The sequence below is a fragment of the Phoca vitulina genome, unplaced genomic scaffold, assembly GCF_004348235.1.
Source record: "Phoca vitulina isolate PV1807 unplaced genomic scaffold, GSC_HSeal_1.0 scaffold14, whole genome shotgun sequence".
Classification (NCBI taxonomy): domain Eukaryota; kingdom Metazoa; phylum Chordata; class Mammalia; order Carnivora; family Phocidae; genus Phoca; species Phoca vitulina.
In genome coordinates, this window is record NW_022589717.1 from 7024014 (window position 1) to 7042894 (window position 18881).

Genomic DNA, 18881 nt, shown 5'->3' on the forward strand with positions numbered 1-18881 from the left:
TCTGGCTGTTCCTGAGTTGTATTTGTATCCTTTATAACAAACTAGTAAGCATAAATAAAGTGTTTCTCTGAGTTCTGTGAACCATTCTAGCAACTTCTCAAACCTAAGGAGGGGGTGTGGTGACTGATTTGTAGTTGGATGGGCAAAAGTGTGGATGGCCTGGGTACCCTACTTGTGGCTGATGTCTGAAGTGAGGGCAGACTTGTGGGAATGAGTCCTTTAACTTGTGACGTTGGACACTAACTCTGGGTAGTTAGTGTCAGAACTGAATTGAATTGTAGGACAATTAGAGAACTAATGGATTGTTGGTGGCTAGTGTCAGAAAACACTCTAGACCTGTCATCAAAAGCTGTTCCAAGGGTGCCTGGGTGGCTCAGATGGTTGGGCATCTGCCTTCGGCTCAGGTCATGATCCCAGGGTCCTGGGATCGAGTCCCACATCGGGCTCCCTGCTGGGCAGGGAGCCTGCTTCTCCCTCTCCTTCTGCTGCTCCCCCTGCTTATGCTCTTTCACTCTCTCTCTCAAATAAATAAAATCTTAAAAAAAAAAAAAATCTGTTCCAGGGCACCTGGGTGGCTGAGTTGGTTAATCGACTGCCTTCCGGCTCAGTGCATGATCCTGGAGTCCTGGGATCAAGTCCCGCATCGGGCTCCCTGCTCAGCAGGGAGTCTGCTTCTCCCTCTGGTCCTCCTCCCTCTCATGCTCTCTCTCATTCTCTCTCTCTCAAATAAATAAATAAAATCTTAAAAAAATTTAAAAAAAAATCTGTTCCAAATACTCATCTATTAATGCTGACCTGTAATGAGATTTTATATATTTCAACTTTGAAAATGTCTTTTCATACAGATAGGTACTGCGTTTATACGCAAAAGCTTTTAATTAAACATATTCATCACCATTTGGAAAACATTTATGGAATTTTATTAGATCCCTCTCTTGATATTTGCCTTTTAGCAATAGTACAAAGTGATGACAGCACCACATATGGTTTTTCTCACAGCGACTCAACTCTGCCTTTGTGGTGGAAAAGCGGCCACAGACAATATGTAAACGAATGAGCATGCTGTATTCCAATAAAAGTTATTTATGGAACTGAAATTCAAACTTCATATAGCTTTTATGTGTCACAAAAAATACGTCCTTCTAACCACTAAAAAATGTAAAAACCATTCTTAGCTTGCACCTGTATAAAAGTAGGTGGTGGTCAGGATTTGGCCTATGGGCCATAGTTTGCCAAGTCCTGATCCAGAATATCCATGAAACCCTGAATTATTTTCTAAGTAATATATTTTCACTTGTGCTTATTGTCTTGGAATCAAACAGTTAAATAGTAATAAATATGGCTGCTCATATTTAAGGACTATGTAATAATAGTGAAAACATTTTAAGTCAGAAAAAGAAAGCCAATAGTCTTTCTTACCCTTTGTCTTACCAATGTACGACTTGGTAATGTTTTTAGTCATTTGAAAAAATAATTGGCTTAGTTATTCAGAACTTCCAAATATTGACACCCCTCATTTACACAACATCAAAAGATATATTATTGAAATCACTACTGATCTCATCAGTAAAAAGTCTCTAACCATGGGAAGCTGTTGAGCTCATGCTGTAGTTACATGTTTTCCAAATTCCAATTTTCTCTTGATAGCTTGAATTTTATCACTGGCAACAAATATCATCAGTTGTTTCCATTGACATGACAGGTTCACTTCATTCATTTCTAGGAAAATGTCTGCCAAATTATCTAAGCATGAATAAACCTAGTCTGGTGTCAGGTGTTCTTTCAAGTACAAATGGGTTCCATGATAAAAGGAGCTAGTCCACTTACAACTCAATCTCAGTGCTTTTCTTCAAGACAACCATCATACTTTAATATACAGCAGGAATGAGTTATGTATACTTCCTATTTCATCACACAGAATATTAAAAGACTCACATGCTTAAGCTTCAATCGCATTAATAATTTTTACTGCTCCACCAAGGACATTCTTAGGTGAAATTTGCAATGTTTGTTTTTTTCACTACGAGTATGTGGCAGAAGAATACAATGACTGCTAGTATGGTTTGGTGTCATTGGGTTGATTTGTGCTGAGTGGCCAGCAGATTTATCCACCATTGCTTTTGTGCCATCCATACAGATAGCAACAAGGGAAAAGGCAAATAATATCTTAATATTACTATGAAAATAGTTTTGACCTCGACCTTAAAGATTCTCTAAAAGAGTGTCCAACATTCTAAGGGTTTAGGGAGCACAGTTTGGAAATCTGCTAACCTAAGAAATAGTCTCGGGTATCTCTACCAACAATTAATGTTTAGACAAAGAAGAATTAAAGAGGTAGACTGAGAAGTGGCTAGAAAGGCAGGAATTAAACAATGAGAATGTGATATCATGAAGGCACGGAGAAAAGGAACAATCAGGAACTCTTGGAAAAACAGAAACTGTACCACAAAAATCAGTAGCTATGTATATATGAATCTCACTCAAAAGTAGTGCGAATTTATTATCTTATACTGATGGAATCTGAAATATGAATCCATTTGATCTTGTTTCTAGGGGATAATGACACTGAAACCATACAGAAGGAAATGCAATGCTAGCACACCATATTGTTCTGCAGTGAAGAATATCTACACACTCATAAAATAAAGCTGTTTATGGATTCTTAAATTTTAGAATGAATCTATGAACGAAGCATAAAGAAGCACATTATGGTTACATAATAGATACAATGATCACTTTTCACAATGTAAATGAAAGGAAGAAATATCGTCCATAATATGTCATACTCTCAAACACTGCCAATGGAAGTGTAAATTAGTATAAAAGTTTGGAAAATGGTTTGGCAATATCTAGAATGAATTAAGACATCATACTCTATTATTCAGAAATTCAAAATGATACACTACTTATAGTATGATTTCATTTGTATATAGTTTAAAAAAACTAGGCAAATCTATGGGATACATTATTAGGTGATAAACCATAAAGAAAAGTAAGAAAGTGATTTCCTCCTTAAGGGGAGGGGGGAAAGTGTTGTGTATAGGAAGGGACACATGGGGGTTCTAATTTTTTTTTAAAGATTTATTTATTTGAGAGAGAGAAATAACGTGCTTGTGCACACAAGTGGGGAGAGCGGCAGAGGCAGAAAGAAAGAATCTCATGCAGACAACCCTCAGAGTGCAGAGCCCCATGTGGGGCTTGCTCCCATGATCCCAAGATCACCACCTGAGCCAAAATCAAGAGTTAGACGCCCAACCGACTGAGCCACCCAAGCACCCTTGGGGGTTCTAATTCTTAACTGGGGTAGCCATTACATGGTTGTTCACTTTACCCATTAACTTGTACATTTGTGGGTTTTTACTTGGGGGGGCACTTTTCTGTGTATGCTTTATTTCACAATAAAGAAGGTTAAGATCTTAATATAAAGAAAACAAAAATTGGAAGATAGAACAAAGGGTTAGGTCATATATTCTCACTCTACAGAGTGAGGATATAAGAGATTCTATTTAAAACTGATAGAATAGGGATGCCTGGGTGACTCAGTCGGTTAAGTGTCTGCCTCTTTTGGCTCAGGTCATGATCCTAGGGTCCTGGGATCCAGTCCAACATCAGGCTCCCTGCTCAGTGGCAGCCTGCTTCTCTCTCTGCCTGCCGCTCCCCCTGCGTGTGCTCTCTCTCTCTGACAAATAAATACAATCTTTAAAAAATAAAAAAATAAATACAATTGATAGAATAGTGGGACGCCTGGGTGGCTCAGTCAGTTAAGTGTCTGCCTTCTGCTCAGGTCATGATCCCGGAGTCCTGGGATCGAGTCCCAAGGCGGGCTCCTTGCTCAACAGGGAGCCTGCTTCTCCCTCTGCTTGCCGCTCCCCCTGCTTGTGTGTGCTCTCTCTCTGATAAATAAATAAAATCTTTTAAAAAAATAAAAAATAAAATTGATAGAATATTCAAGTAAACATTCAAGTATGTTATTTAAAGTAAACAATAGAAAAAAACCCACAAACATCAAAAATAGAAAGGGAACGGAGGATGGGCTCATGTGAGTGTGTTAAATCTTTATGTTTTATAGTGGCAGGTCAAAGATGCTGACTTTAGGGATTAGGACTCAGTAAGGGAGAGCTTTTTTTCCATTAAATACTATAAACAATATTGTACAATTTGTATTTACCATTTACACAGATTAATTGGATTGAAAAACAAATTACCACAAGCTACTTTTTAGTATTGCTGAACAAGTTTAAGGAAAAGGAAAAGCAGTATAGTATAGTGGTTAAATGAACTACAGAGAACTACAGAGCAAGATTGGTTGGGTTTAAATTTTTATTCTGGCACTTTCTAACTGTATGATCCTGGACAAGCCATTTTTCCACTTTGTCTCAGTGTTCTCATCTGAAAGTGGAGGAAATAACCATCTCTATTTTATATCGCTGTTTTGAGGATTAAATGAGTTAACATATGCAAAGCACTTAGTGTCTACTATTTATATGTGTGTGTGTGTGCGTATTCTAATTATTAGCTATCATTGAGTACTTAATTTTGATAAATGAAGCTGGAGGAAAAGAAAGATGAAGACTGAAAATCATCCTATGGGTTTATTAATATGTAGGTCATAGGTCATTGGTACTTTTAATGATATGGTTGAGTATGGAGTCAGAAGCTAGACTGAAAACAAAGAAGAAACAGATACATACTTAAGTATTTATAGGAAAATTTTATGATGTCTAGGATTTACTTTAAAATATTCCAGGAAAAAACAATAACGTGTGTGTGTGTGTGTGTGTGTGTTTGGAAGTTGTAGTAGGCAGAAAATAACAGTTCCCTAAAGATGTAATCTTTTGAACTGGCGAATGTGTTACCTTAAAAGGCAAAAGGGATTTTGTAGATGTGATTACATTAAGGATCTTGAGATGGGGAGATTATCCTGGATTACAGGTTACAGATGGTTCCAATCTAATGGTATGAGTCCTTCAAAGTGGAAGAGGGAGGCTTAAGAGAGAGGCAAAGGGAGATCTGACTATAGAGGAGGTCAGAGGGATGTGATGTGAGAAGGACTTAACCTACCATTGCTGGCCTTGAAGATGCAGGAAGGGACCTCCCCCCAAGGTATGTGGGCAGGCTCTAGAAGTTAGAACAAACAAAAAAAATGGATTCCCTTCCTAGAGGCTACATAAAGGAATGCAGCCCTGACAAACCTTGATTTTAGCCCAATGAAACCCATGTTGGACTTCTAACCTACAGAACTGTAAAATAATAAATTTGTGTTGCTTAAAATCACTAAATTTGTAGGAATTTGTTATGGCAGCAATAGAAAACCAATACAGGGGTGTATATAAATGAAACAGAAATGGCAATGTGGTTAATTGTTAAAGTTGGATGATAGGTAAATGAGAATTCATTACAATATCCTCTCTACTTCTGTTTATGTTTGAAAACTAAACGAGAAAATAAAAGAATATATCTTCTCTTCAATGATGAACTTACAGAAATTGATGCATTAAATATAAAATACAAGTTACTGTTCTTCAATGAATAATGTTACTATTAAATGAATTAGATTCTGGTCTTCACTGATCTACATATCCTTTATCTACAGGCAATTTTTTTTTTTATTTGTCAGAGAGAGAGAGAGCACGTACGCGTGCATCCAAGCAGGGGGAGCGGCAGGCAGAGGGTGAGGGAGAAGCAGGCTCCCTGCTGAGCAAGAAGCCCGATGCAAGAGTCGATCCCAGTACCCTGATTATCATGACCCAAGCGGAAATCAAGAGTTGGACGCTTAACTGACTGAGCCACCCAGGTGGCCCACACTTTTTTTTTCTTAACTCCCTCCTTCTTCCCAAGGGTAATTACTATCCTGACTTTTAACACTATGATTTTTGTTCTTTTTGAACTTTATGCAAAGTTAGCTTCATATAAATCAGTGTATTGGTTTATGTCCTCCATCTTTTTTGTCTAACAGTTTAACATTATGTCTATGATAGTCATCATATTGTTGCTTATATCTGTAGTTTCTTCATTTTTCAAAACCATATAGTATTTCATTGTATAACTATGCCACTATTTATATATTCTACTGTTGATGGACACTTAGGTTATTTCCAGTTAAGAGTTATTATAAAGAATGCTGCTATGAACATCTCGCTCATGTCTTTTGGTGCATGTGTGCACACATTACGGTTGGGTATATACATATAACTAGGAATAAAATGGCTGGGTCAGAGATGTTTTCATGTTCAACTATAGTAAATACTGCCAAACAGTTTCCCAAACTGGCTGTACAATTTATATTACAAATGTATAAGAGTTCCCATTAATCCCCATCCTCATCAACAATTTTGGTAGTGTCGACTTTTTTTTTTTTAAGCCATTCTGATGAGTTTTCTCATTGTGGTTTTAATTTGCATTTCCCTGATTTCTAATGAGGTGGAACATGATTTTCATAAGTTTATTCCTTACATTTTTAGTCTCTCAGATTTTATACTTAGGGTGTACCACTTGCTGTTAATTCTCCAATTTTTCTCCTACTTCATTACATACTAAGAAGATGGGGCAAAGATCCTATACCCACACCCCTATCTCAACCCCTATCTCAGTTATCCTAGGTAGAAATTTAGAACTTGACTTCTTTATTTCCCACATCTATTAGATCAGCAAATTCTGTTAATTTCCAAAATGAATCTTAAGTCACTCTATTGCCATATTGTAGAACCACTACTTCAGTGCAGACCTTCATCACCTCAATCCTGGAGGACCACAACAGCTTCTTGGTTTTTCACATTTTGGATTTTGCCACTGACTACCCCCCTTCATTCTCCATATTGCAGCAACAGGGGAATTATTTATTAAAACTTTTCAGTGGCTTCCTATTGATCTGAGAATAAAATTCAAACTCTGCCATAATCTAGAAGCCCCTGCAGGTCTGCCTTAGACTATCAGCCTCATCCCTAGGCATGCTTTGTTTATGTGCTAGCTACAGGCCTCTTTCCAGGCCTTGGTAACCACACACACCCCAGCTTTGTCTTCTTTCAATCCTTTAACAGGAAGCTCCATCCGATGAGGGAGCAGAAGGCAAGCTGAGGACAAAGCACAAGCTGACACCCTCCAACGGCCCCCACCTCCAACTCCCAGGTGGGATCTGTGTGATGTTCCTCAGGCACTCCGGCTGTCCTAAAGCTAAGGGAAGGAAAAAACAAATAGTTGACTTATAGAGATTATAGTCCAGCAAGACCTGAGTCTCCCTCGGTTTACAAAATGTCTTCATGATTTACAAGAAAAAAGCATTATCAATAACCTAACTTCCAGAAAGAAACTCCCAACTGCCTTAATGTTAATGCTTTACCAGAGGGAAAAACAACCTTAACTTGACAAGGGCAAGGCCTCCAATATCTTGTAGGTCCTCTTTAGCATACAAAAATTCTTTTGAAAACCTCCCTTTTCCTTACCACCAACTCCCAAGTATATAATCAGTCACCCCTCCGAACCCTGGTGCAGCAGCTCTTTCTGCTCTTGGGTCCTGTCCCCGTGCTTTAATAAAACACCATTTTGCACCAAAGGTGTCTCAAGAATTCTTTCTTGGCCTTGGCTCCAGACCTCACCTCACCAAACCTCACCTATATTCAAAAACTATATCACATTCATCTTAACAGAATACTTGCCCCATAACTTGTTTATTTTCATCCTTTAATTCTCACTTTAAATTTTACCTTGATTTGTTTTCTTCATAACAGTTATCAACAATCTGTCGTTACTGAGTCTGTTTTTTGTTAGTCTCTAATAAAATAAAAATAATAGTAATAATAACAATAACGATGGCTTGTAGTATTTGCCAGGCACCACTCAATGAGTTTTAAATAAACTAACACTTTTCATTCTCACAACAACCATACAAAGTAGGTATAATTATTATTCATGTTTTATAGATGGGGAAACTAAATCACAGAGAGGTTAAGTAATTTGCCCTTTTAGTGTTGGAAGTGGCAGAGCTGTCATTTTGATGTGGTTTCGGAATACAGGTGAGGTTCGGTGGGGTGAGGTCCAGAGCTGGAGCCTATGACCAAGAAAGAATTCTTGAGACATCTTTGGTGCAAAATGGTGGTTTTATTAAAGCACGGGGACAGGACCCCTGGGCAGAAAGAGCTGCTGCACTGGGGTCTCGAGGAGTGGTGATCATATACTCAGGAGCTGGGGGAAGTAAGGAAAAGGGCGGCTTCAAAAGAACACTCATACGCTACAGAGGACCAACCTACAAGACACCTACAAGATATCCAAGGCCTTGCCATTGTCAAGTTAAGGTTGTTTTCCCCTCCAGCAAGGTATTAAGACAGTTGGGAGATTCCTGGAAGAATGTCACTCATGTCCTACCCAAGAGTGGGGGGTAGGGGGAGGTTGCAGGGTATAAGCTTATGCTTCGTCTTCAGCTAGTCTTCTGCTCCCTCATCATTTCCCCCCTGAACAATTTTGACCCTTAAATCTTCAAGGTTGTTGAGGTGGAAGGTCTCATGTTCTGTAACTTCTTCCTGCTGAGTAGGGGCATAGAGATGTCCCTGCCTATGGGTCAATACTGGTCACTTGGAGAACATATAGGGGAGTTACAAAAGGGGAGGTGGCTGAATCCAACGTGGTCAACATGTATGAACCTCCTTGAATAGAAGGGATCATCTGTCAGCTAGAAGTTATGGCAGTGAAGGAGTCTTGGCATGAGGCAGGGAGACACCAGAAATGACAACAAAATAACGTTAATATTTTAATAAGAAAGAGAAATCTGAATAAAAGACCTTTGATAATTGATCTTCAATAATTTTCCTCCAGTTGAGGAGTTTAAAGCAATCACTAAAGGAAAGAGAGATCATTTAAAGCACCAATTTGAGTATTCATGTCAGTTAAAAACCTAGAAATATTTGTGGTAATCTAGAATGTATACACAGCATTCTGTTTTTATTATAGCGCAAGTTTTGTAAAACTGCGTCACACATTTGTATTACTTTAGTATTTAATAGAGAAATGCTGTATTGAGTGTCATTTAGGGCTTTGACCATGTACTAAGAGCTTCCATGTGCCAAACAACATCCTCCAGTCTCAAAGAGGTAAAAAAGATGGATGTTAGGTGGTCATACCAATGAGACACAGAACATGTCCACCGTTGTTTTAAATTTGGAAGGTTAGCTGGGTTGGTAATGATTTTAATAATGCATCCATGTATCCAGGCCAAACCCAGAGTACAGTGGCCTATCCAGCCTGGGGGAAGCTGTGGACACAAGTTAAGGGTCATAGAGCCATTGGGTTCCAGTCAGGAGCCACCCATCCAATACTGGGCCTCCTTAAAGTACAGTCAGGATTTCAAGGGCTACTCAAGTTCTGGAGGTCCATCCTTTGAATTTATATAATAATTTCAGGCCCATATTTGATTGGGGAGTTATGGCTTGATAATAATCCCCTTTTCTTTAAATTGCTCCATGGGCATATAGGACTAGTCAGTATAAATATTAATTTTTAAGGCTTTGGCAATTGCCAAGCACAAGTGAGCACTATAGCATACCCAGCTTTTCTTACCCCTCTTTTCCATGAAACTATTGCCATTGGTAAACCAACTGTCATCTCCTTTTTTAATAGGGGCATCTTAAATCTGGTCGACTAGAATAAACTAGATCAATAATCTCTGAATAATTATGCTCTATAGAAGTACAGTGGTCAGGTCCAGGCATTAGGGTAGCCGGGTTTAAAGTCTGACAGGCTTTAAGTATATTTCAGACATATCTATAAGCATAACCTAGTATTTAATAAGTCAGCCTCCTATCATCTATTGGTGGCCGTTGGTCTCTAAGACACTCTGGACCTGATGTGAAGTCATTGCAGTCAAGGACTGTCCCATAGTGAGTTTTGCAGCTCCTACCAAGAGGACTGTTGTATGCTTGGCTAAATCTTTTGTTTGCAATTGTACCTCAATAGAGGTGGCTTTTAGGATAAATATGACTACGGGATAATACCATCAAGAAGACCTCTTTGTTTGAGGTAAAGCATCAATATCCTAATTACAAGTAATCACTGGCAAGTAGGAGAAAACAAGTAGGAGAAAACTCAAGAAATAAGGGCATCCTCAAGTACATCATCCAGTCCAATCATAAAGAAAGTGGGGTCATCCATTATCTCCATAAGTCCATAGTTAACGCTATGGAGTGGGGTATACTCTGGCTTTTAAGGAAAATTTTCATCATCCCAGCCACACAGAATTGGTCAGGGTGTTAGTTAAGTTATATAACCATTGGGGAATTAATCCTAAATAACCATACGCCCATGGGGTCCTGTTATCCCCACAGAATAACAAGCAAGAAGACTGCCTATACATGAGCTACTGTGTGGAAATAGAAAAGCTATTTCTCTGAAGTTTACCTCAAGTTGTCTAGCTTAAGCAAACAACATTTCAGGACAATCAAAACTAGGATTTAACATCCACAAAGGTGGGTTATTGAAACATAATTTCTCTCTAAAATAACCCTCATTTTCAGAGTCAGCCAAATCAATACTAATGTTTGCAAAACAAGTACTAATTTTAACAAACTTGGCCTAATTATTTATATAAGCTCGGCAAGAATAGTGATTGATCATATAGATCTTTTAGAATCTGCTTTGCTGGAACTTTTATAAGGAATCTCTAGATTGAACTTTTAGTAGCCTCTCCAGGCTGGAAGCCAAGCCAAGTACTTGCCATCAGACATGCCTGTAATACCTGTGGATGTGGGGAGATTCCTCTTCATGAGGTCCCCAGTATATCCTGAGGTTCCTGTACCTGCCAGGAATTGACATTCTTCACTCACCTGGTGAGGCAGCTGGGAACTCTGTAAGGTATCAGGCCAACATTTCCAAAGGGCTTTATGGCTCTTTCATTAAGTCAACCCTAGTTCCTCAAAGCTGTCTGGTCGTACTTGAGTCTACGCATGCCTCTCTCAAATATGGCATTCCAGTTAAAGCCTTGGTAAAATAACCAAAGTTTCCAATGGTGTCCTGTTACAAGAACAGATTCTTATTGAATTTATGCAAATGACTATGATTGCCATGGAAGAATACTTATTTGAATTTCAGAAAGTTCGGATAGAAGTTAAATGCGTCAATTTGTTTACAAATGAATATTTTATCATACTTTTGTAAGCCATAGATATCTTGAGAGGAAGTTTCCCTAATCTGGGAGAGCAAACATTAAAGAACCAGCAATGTTCCAAACAAGAGTCACAAAACTACAATCATCTTTTTAGTTCATTTAGTCCCATGTTACTAATTCTTGTTTAATTTGAATGCAGCTTTAGTTAGTTCTGGAAATTCTTACCCATTTCAGTTTTAATCTTAAAGATATCGAATACCTGTATTTGTCCTGAAAGTCCTTTTTATGAATCTCCTTGAAGATGGAACAATAACTATAAATGACAAGACTCAAAAATGGACATGATTAAAGAGCTGAGGTTACAACACGGCTGGCAAGGCAATCTGGTTATTTCTGTGACACACGACACTTCAATAATCAAAATATTAAATGATAACCTTATATTAAAACACTAAAACTTTAGGAATTACATATTATCTCTAGAATAGTTATAGCATTTACCCAAATGTAACCTAAGGCTTATCATTTGTTTAACAGTACTTTCGGAATAACTTAATGTACCAAATAAAAAGGCCTAATGAGTTAAAGAGACTTCCATTTATAATTTAAATCTTGTGAAAATTGTTGAAACCTTAGAAAGTTTAAGCACGTGCCTAAACAGGATTACAGAACATTACAAAAATTATTTTTATTTAACCAAGGTGACAAGAGATTTGAAAGGCAAATCTGTAGGGTTCTATAGTTGTTAGCGAAACTTAGCTCCTTAATACTGAGAAGTTTTAACCAAGTGATCGAAGACCTGATAATGACAAAACATAGAAACTGGTTTTCTGGACAACCAAAAGAGAAAAAACCTTTGTTTATATTCTTACCAAGAGCAGACCAGTAATTCAAGAAAACTTTGTTTTTTGAACAGAGAGACAATTTCAATCTTATACCAGTGTACTTTTTAAAATCCCTTCATTTCAATCTTCATCCATCCTGATCACACCTAAAATTCCTTTCCAAAGATTTCCCTTCACAGACCTTCTACAACTTTCCTTTGCATTCAGATTTTGTCAAGCCATTCCTCTCCAACCGACCATCTTTTTTAGGACAAAATTACTTTCATTTACCTCCGTGTATCTTTCTTACATATCTCCTACTTTTCTACATACAGAGTTGTTTCCCTTATTCTCAACAGTCTTCATTACATTTAGCAGAATTTTGCATTCTTAGAAACCTTAGTCTCCAGTGAAGACTAAGTTGAACCAATTGTGAACTGTTACACCAGAACTTTTTCAATAGCAAATGTCAATCAGTTAAGCACAAAGCATGTCTGCCAACAGACTTAAAATATCATTAGTTTCTTGCAATAAGTAGTCAAAAGCACAAACCTGTATACCTACAATCAGTAATCAATGATTTAACACTTTATCCTATTTGGAAAAGACCTAGATGTCCAATGAATTTAATCCCATTTATCATCTAAGCAAAACTTTAAAGTTTCAGGTTACCAAAGACTTTGAAAACTATCTTAACAGTTACCCATGAAAACTTTGAGTCAGACAAAATTAACTATCATTTTAAGTCATCTTTTTGCTAACAAACTGCAACAGAGTTAACATGGGTTTATTTGACCTTCAGCAAACCTCGATAGACTAAAAGTTTTACCTTTAGTGCTGATAACTTTAAAGATATGTCTATCTTAATTAAACCTTCAAACTTAAATTAGTTTAAATACTGAATATATTCCACCTGGGCTCACCCCATTTTCATTTTTACCTGAGACACTGGTGGGGAAATCTGGAGTGGGTGGTATTAAGTCCAGGGGGTGCTCTTCTTGCTCCTTGACAGCGAAGGGAGAAGGAGCCATGGTGCCTAAGGCACCGAGGATGGCCTAGAAGCCAGTTAGGCAGGCCGGACCCAAGGTACTGCAGAAAGAAGGGGGAGGGGAGACAGAAGAGGCAAAGTGTCACCAGAAGGCAGAGAAAGGGTTCCAGGTTCTAGAGCTCATCAGCTCCAACAGAGGAACAGACACCATGTTTTCCCACCAACAAGGGGAACAGGCAGTCCATGTGGGGCCAGAGAAGACAGGGAATTTCCCTGAAACAAAGGGAGTTTCGGCAGCTGCTTGGGAATATTCCTTAAAGTCCCTGTCCCAAGGGACTCCAGTCATAGCCATTAACCCAGGAAATGAGTGAGGGAGAAGCCCCCACATCTATTTAGGAAGAAGAGTGAGAGAGTCAAGAGTCCCCTTTGTCTTCAGCTAGTCTTCTGCTCCCTCATCAATTTGAACCCAGATAATCTAGTTTTAATCATTGTGCTACTGTCATTTTTTAAACTGTAGGTTACAGTCTGTACCTGTGCCATGAAACTAATTTAGTGCTTTTAAAAAAAGTGAAATGGAACAGAATAGATCATATAAGAATGTATTCATTTAGTAAGGATAAGTTGTGGTTTGTAAAACCTCTGGTTCAATTGTACATATCAACTCATGAGGTATGAAAGCCACTGCACAATGCATTCTGCTTCTCTGTGTAAGTCCCTAAATTGACCAGTTTACTAGTGTATCCCCAGAGTCCAGCCTAGTTTTCAGTGAACATTTATTCAACAGATTAAAATAAGCCACAAGTATTAAGAAGCTGTGAACTTTTTCTTAATTTCTATACATAGCTTCTTTTTTCTTTTTTTTTTTTAAAGATCTTATTTATTTATTTATTTGAGAAAGGGAGAGAGAGAGAGAGAGAAAGCCTGAGACAGGGGAGGGTCAGAGGGAGAAGCTGACTCCCCATGAGCAGGGAGCCCAATGTGGGACTCAATCCTGGGACTCTGGGAGCATGACCTGAGCCAAAGGCAGACGCTTAACTGACTGAGCCACCCAGGTGCCCTGAAAGCTAGTTTTTTCTGATGTCAACCACTGAAGTTCATCTGAACTTGAATTTAAAGATCTCATCTTTGGGCGCCTGGGTGGCTCAGTCATTAAGCGTCTGCCTTCGGCTCAGGTCATGATCCCAGGGTCCTGGGATCGAGTCCCCCATCAGGCTCCCTGCTCGGCAGGAAGCCTGCTTCTCCCTCTCCCACTCCCCCTGCTTGTGTTCCTGCTCTCGCTATCTCTCTCTCTGTCAAATAAATAAATAAAATCTTTAAAAAAAAAAATAAAGATCTCATCTTTGTTTTGCTAGCGTTAGAGCATTTCTTCTTCATTAGCGCCCATGGTTCTCGGTCACGCCGCTTCGAAGAATGAAGAGGTAGGCCAGATGAAGAACGGTGGGCAGCAAAGCAGAGTTTACTGAGTGATAGTAAATTTTATTGAATGATGGAATACAAAGCTCCCAAAGCGGGAGGGGACCCTAGAGGGTTGACATCAGAGTTTTTTTTTTTTCTTTTGCCATCAGAGTTTCTAAGTGTAGGGGTTTTTTATGGGCTTGTTGGAGGGCTGTTTTAATCTAATTAACCTGTGCCTGTCATCCAATCATTTCTGTCATCTCTATCAGGTGGAAAAGGGTGGAGGGCTCCTTCCAGGGTGGTGTAAAATCTTTTTAAGGGTGGTTTCCTCTTGGTGGGGTGGTCCTTGTCCCTGCCTGCCTTTCTTCCAACTATCCTTTATCATTAGTATTTATAAGGCTATACTAATATTAAATGTAACTGGATAGTAGGAAGAATTCAGACAGATTACTAACCTTATTGTTTGAAAGTCCTGTTCTTTGAAAACTGGAAAAGAAAAAGTTATGCTTCCTTGAGCTTATAAGTTTATTTTTATAGTATTTTTCAAAAAGATGAAATATTACTTCCTATTACTTGTGTCATTACAAGTTATTGTAAAAGAAAGAAGGCTAAATAGTGTGACAATAGAGTTTAGAATATCAACCTTAGCTATTATTGGCTGAGAGTTCTTAGACAAGACACTTCTTTTTAGAGTTTCTACTTCTGTTACACTAGTCTATTAAAACCTACCAAAAAGTAGAGAGCAACCCACTTAAGAACAGCAATCTGGTTGAAAGGTAGCCTAGATTTGTTTTGAACCCATGTTTGCATAGTGAGCACAGTGTTTTTACCTATTTGTATGATACAGTTAAGTAAAAATAGAGCAAAAATTCAAAAATTTCTGAAGGTACTTTTATTTTCACTGTAGCTAAGATTGATACTTATTTACTGAAAAGAAGGTACAAAGCATTTCAAACACACATTAGCACTGACCCTGCCTTGAAGGTTAAAGATAATTGGAAGTATGAAGTACTTATCTGAGCATTCAGCTCATAATGAAAGCTATTATTCTGATAAACAGGGCCCAAGGCTCTGTTAACTTGGAGGTAAGGATGGCTCAGAACGTCTTCCTAAAAACCCAATCTTTTGGGGGTGCCTGGGTTCCTTTGGCTCCTTTGAACCAAGTAACTTGTTCCTCCAGGCTAGATGGGGACTCTATTAAAGGGCAAATGATCCATAGGAAGATGGATAATGATTTGGCTACAAAAAATAAATTGAGCCAATCTGTCTTGATTCCCTGATTTTGAACTAAGAAGCAGAGGAAGAATCTGGCAAGTAGCAGCAGAGGCCAAATGACTTAACATAATGGAGTTTCAGCAAAGGCAAATTAGGTCAAAGTCCAATCAAAAATTGGATGGGGGCACCTGGCTGGCTGCTGGTGGAGTGTGTGACTCTTGATCTTAGGGTTGTAGCTTTGAGTCTCACATCAGGTGTAGAGATTACTTAAAATCTTAAAAAAAATCAGATGGAAAGCTTAAACTGCATAATTTTTTATTGTTATGTTAATCCCCATACATTACATCATTAGTTTTAGATGTAGTGTTCCATGATTCATTGTTTGTGCATAACACCCAGTGCTCCATGCAGAACGTGCCCTCCTCAATACCCATCACCAGGCTAACCCATCCTCCCACCCCCTCCCCTCTAGAACCCTCAGTTTGTTTTTCAGAGTCCATCATCTTAGTTCGTCTACCCCTCCGATTTCCCCCCTTCATTCTTCCCCTCCTGCTATCTTCTTCTTCTTCTTTTTTTTTTCCTTAACATATATTGCATTATTTGTTTCAGAGGTACAGATCTGAGATTCAACAGTCCTCTGAAACTGCATAATTTTAGAATAGAATTAATAAAAGGGTGATTGACAGAGGTGCAGTCCAAGACTCAGGAAAACCAACAAGAGATAATGCAATATCCCAAGGACTAGCAGTTAACGACTAGGCCTGAAGGGACAAAGGGAAGAATTGGAGAGATTAACTGAACAGAGGGTTCTGCAGTTAGTCCTGGGTGAATATGGAATTCACCAGCTTGGGGAATATGGACTTTGACCTCACTATCTTCTGGCCTCCTATCTCTTATAGATACTTCCTACTGCCTGAACCCTGTGAGATACCAAGGACTGTGAGGGAATCCATCAACGCAATCTGTACAGGTCAGCCCTGCCTGGCGCAAGGGCAGGAAAAGGGTGGAGAGGCAAGTAGAAGATAGGTGAAGTTGTTTCCAAGAGGCAGTTACGTGGAAATAGGAGCTATTAATATGTATTTAAAGGAGGGACAACAAATTGCCAACTCCCTTCGCTGACATTTGCGGTACTGCGTTACGGTGATGATTCCCAAGTACCAACCGTTGAATTCTTTTTTTTTCAAGTTTTTTTTTTTTTTTTTTTTTTATGAGAGAGAGCGAGAAAGCGCGTGTGTGCACACAGGCAGGGGGAGCAGCAGAGGGAGAAGGAGTAGCAGGCAACCAGCTGAGCAGGCAGCCCGATTCAGGGCTCAATCCCAGGACCCTGAGCCAAAGGCAGACACTTAACCGACTGAGCCACCCAGGTGCCCCCCAACTGTTGAATTCTTTAGAGACCTTTCTGAGTACACATTTACCTTCCAGTTCTTCTCTTCCTGCAAACACAACCTATTTCCAAAAAAGCCCTCTGTGTTTTTTCAATAAAGCACCTTTACAATTCTTCACTTCAAAACAAAACAAAACAGCAACAAACAAAACCACCAACCACGGTTAGGTAGCCTATATGAATCTAACTTTGGAAAACCATTCTATAACCTTGTCTTCAACAGAATCAGTCTTTAATTCACCTGTATTTAAATAGATGGTGAAGAGATGACTGGGTGGCTCAGTCGTTTAAGCATCTGCCTTCAGCTCAGGTCATGATCCCAGGGTCCTAGGATTGATTCCCAAAGTCTGGCTCCTTGCTCAGCGGGGAGCTTACTTCTCCTGCTGCCTGCCACTCCCCCTTTTGTGCTCTCTCCCCCCAACTCTCTCTCTTACAAATAAAAATCTTAAAAAAAAAAAAGATGGTAAAATAGAATGTGTTCTCTGAGTCACATCCAGCTTGAACTTGTTGCTGAGCTTTTGTAAACAAAACCAGCATTGCCTGGCAGGACTCCAAAAGGCTGATTAATAACAGGAAGAGCAGCTAGTTGATAGTTAACGAAACAAAGCTTTACCAATAACGGGGCTAGTAAAGATGGCGCCTCCTTGGGAATATAGGTAAGTACAATACTTATTTAACTGGTAATGGGGTTCCGAAAGTTGTTTAGGGTCAGATAAATTGGAAATCAGTGATACGGAGAACAAGAAAGGTTTTATTTATAACTGTTGTATGAATAGTTTACTAACCTTAGGGAAATAAAAAATTATGCCTAGTACAACTTCTGAGTAAATAAAAACATTAATCTCGAGTTTAATGTGATTGAAGCGAGACCCCTGGGAGAAGAGTCCTGTATAAGCTCTCTGCGTAGTTTGGCAGCCCTAAGGGAAGCTAGGAGGGACCCACTGCTAAATGCATACAAATGGTGGACACAGATATTTTTGGGGGGGTGTCCCTTGGTGAAAAAATATTCACTGGGTCAAATCCATTTTCAGCGACCTTGCACAGGAACATAAACATTTAGTGACTTATAAATCCACGCCCATGAAATCAATATTATCACTCACTGAATTTCAGTACCAAGTATAAAGCTCTTACTGGAGTTAATCAAAACATATTTGTAACTTTTAAACATATATCCATTCCAGGAAAAAATATTAGGAAACATGGTTAATTTGTAAACAAGTGTTATCTCTACAAATTAAAGGAACGTGTAACAACAACAAGTCGGCGAAATATTAATCATTTGTTTTACTCAAGAGCACTTTAAAAATATTTCAGTTCGAGGGTGGAAATGAAGGCGGGTAGTGCACTAAACCAATTGCCTGGGCAAAGGTTTCATAAACAGTTACCTACAAATTACACAATTTCCATTCTGGACGTGGCTCAGGATTACAAGTGATCGAGGTGTCCCAAAACCTCAGGAGGAAACTCTTTCACCGGGCGAAGCGACTGACACAAAGGCAAAACGGCCCCGTACGGGACCCTGGCTCGTAAGGAAGCGGCCCGGGGTCGTCGGCAGAGACCACCCCTCCTCGAGTCAATTTCGCGTCCTGGCCTGGGGCAAAGAGACCCCCTCACCTGTCAGGCGCCACGTGCGTAGCCCGCCCCGCCCCTTGCCCGCACCTGGCAGAGCGCAGCGCCACTGCGCGGCGAGTCACAGAGGCCCCGTGAGCGCCCCGCCCCTGCTCCCGCAGTCCGGGCCGCGGTAGCCCGCGAGCTGCGGAATCGTCCAGTTCGCCCTCCCTCCCCCTCGGCTGGCCGCTGGGGCGGGGCCGGCCCTTAGGCCGGGCGGCACCCGGACGAACTCGTCAGTCAACCACCGCAGGCGGCGGCCTGGCGAGGGCAAGAGCCGGTGAGTAGCCACGTCACGCTCCTTCGGGAGGCCCCGCCCCCGCTCTGTCCTCTGGGACCGCCCCTTCCACGCCCCCGCCCCCGCCCCCGCGAGCT

The 18881-nt window shown here is 39.8% G+C and overlaps 1 long non-coding RNA gene across 1 annotated transcript in view; it reads right to left on the reverse strand.

Moving 5' to 3' along the window:
- The window catches only part of LOC116637446, a 28587-nt gene extending 11398 nt beyond the window's left edge, over window positions 1–17189 (reverse strand). Inside the window, exons 1-2 of the long non-coding RNA XR_004300475.1 lie at window positions 17137–17189; window positions 12854–13002 (exon numbers count right to left, since the gene is read on the reverse strand). This is a non-coding gene — a long non-coding RNA (uncharacterized LOC116637446). The remainder of the gene's footprint in view (window positions 1–12853; window positions 13003–17136) is intronic.
- Window positions 17190–18881: the final 1692 nt, after the last annotated feature.